Below are 2,402 nucleotides of genomic sequence, written 5' to 3' on the forward strand. Positions count from 1 at the left end.
TCAATGTTCATTAAGGAGATTGGCCTATAGTTTTCCTTTTTGGAGGTATCTTTGCCTGGTTTTGGGATAAGTGTAATACTGGCTTCATAAAATGTGTTTGGCAGTTTTCCTTCCCTTTCTATTTCATGGAACAGTTTAAGGAGGGTTGGTATCAGTTCTTCTTTAAAGGTCTGATAGAATTCAGCAGAGAATCCATCAGGTCCTGGACTTTTCTTTTTGGGGAGACTCTTGATTGCTGCTTCAATTTCATTTTGTGTTATAGATCTATTCAGGTGATTAATTTCCTCTTGGTTCAGTTTTGGATGATCATATGTATCTAGAAATCTGTCCATTTCTTTAAGATTTTCAAATTTATTTGAATGTAGGTTCTCAAAGTAGTCTCTGATGATTTCCTGGAATTCCATTGTGTTTGTTGTTATCTCCTCTTTTGCATTCCTAATTCTACTAATTTGGGTTTTTTCTCTACTCATTTTAGTCAGGTTTGCCAGGGTTCTGTGATCTTGTTTATTTTTTCAAAGAACCAACTTTTTGTTTCATTAATTCTTTGTATGGTTTTTTTGGTTTCTATTTTGTTGATTTTAGCTCTCATTTTTATTATTTCTGTCCTTCTATTTGTTTTGGGATTTGCTTGTTCTTGTTTTTCTAGTAGTTTGAGGTGTATCATTAGGTCATTGATTTGGGGTCTTTCAGTCTTTTTAATATATCTGCTCATGTCTATAAACTTTCCTCTCAAGACTGCCTTAGCTGTGTCCCATAGGTTCCGGTAGGTTGTGTTTTCATTTTCATTGACTTCCAGGAACTTTTTAATTTCCTCTTTTATTTCATCAATGATCCATTCTTCATTAAGTAATGAGTTATTTAGTTTCCAGCTGTTTGCCTGTTTTTTGTCTTTACTTTTGTTGTTGAGTTCTACTTTTACTGCATTGTGATCAGATAGTATGCATGGTATAATTTCTATTTTCTTATATTTGCTGAGGCTTGCTTTGTGCCCTAAGATATGATCTATTTTGGAGAAGGTTCCATGGGCTGCTGAGAAGAATGTATATTGTGTAGAAGTAGGATGAAATGTTGTGTAGATTTAAAGTAGGTCCTTTTGATCTATGGTATATTTTAGATCTTGGATTTCTTTATTGATTTTTTGTTTGGGTGACCTATATATTGATGATAATGGGGTGTTAAAGTCTCCCACAACCACTGTGTTGGCGTTAATATATGCTTTTAGGTCTTTCAGGTTATGTTTGATGAAATTGGGTGCGTTGACATTGGGTGCATACAGGTTGATGATTATTGTTTCCTTTGGTCTAGTTCCCCTTTTATTAGTATGGAATGTCCTTCTTTATCTCATTTGATCAATGTAGGTTTGAAGTCTACTTTGTCAGAGATAAGTATTGCTACTCCTGCCTGTTTTCGGGGGCCATTGGCTTGGTAAATATTCTTCCAACCTTTCATCCTAATCCTATGCTTATTTCTGTCAGTGAGATGGGTCTCCTGTAAGCAACAAATTGTTGGATCTTCCTTTTTAATCCATTTTGTCAAACGGTGTCTTTTGATGGGTGAATTAAGTCTCTTAACATTAAGTGTTAGTACTGATATGTATGTGGTGATTCCTGTCATTTAGTTGTCTTAGTTGTTTGAAGGTTTGGTTGTGTGTATCTAAGTCTTGCTTTTTCTTTTCCTGTGGTTTGGTGCTGCCTGTCTTTTCATGGTTAAGTTGCGTTTCACTTTCTATATGCAGAATCCCTTGAAGATTCTTTTGTAGTGGTGGCTTTGTGGTCACATATTGTTTTAGTATCTGCTTATCATGGAAGACTTTTATTGCTCCATCTATTTTGAATGATAGTTTTGCTGGGTAGAGTATCCTGGGGTTGAAGGTATTTTCATTCAGTGCCTGGAAAATCTCACCCAAAGCTCTTCTTGCTTTTAATGTTTCTGTTGAGAAGTCTGCGGTGATTTTGATGGGTTTACCTTTGTATGTTACTTTATTTTTCTCTCTTACTTCCTTCAATATTCTTTCGCTAGTTTCTGAACTTGTGTTTTAATGATGATATGTCATGGGGCAGTTCTATTTTGATCTGGTCTCTTTGGTGTCCTGGAGGCCTCTTGCATCTGTATGGGAATATCTTTAGATTTGGGAAATTTTCTGTTATTATTTTGTTGAATATATTATGCATTCCCTTCTCTTGCACCTCTTCTCCTTCTTAGATGCCCATGATTCTCAAGTTTGATCTTTTGATGGAGTCAGTGAGTTCTTGCATTTTCTTTTCACAAGTCTTGAGTTGTTTAATTAATAGTTCTTTGGTTTTTCCTTTAATTACCATTTCATGTTCAAGTTCTGAGAATCTGTCTTCTGTTTGCTCTATTCTGCTGGATTGGCCCTCCATTTTGTTTTTCAGTTCTGTTTC

The sequence above is a fragment of the Castor canadensis genome, chromosome 1, assembly GCF_047511655.1.
Source record: "Castor canadensis chromosome 1, mCasCan1.hap1v2, whole genome shotgun sequence".
In the NCBI taxonomy this organism is placed as follows: domain Eukaryota; kingdom Metazoa; phylum Chordata; class Mammalia; order Rodentia; family Castoridae; genus Castor; species Castor canadensis.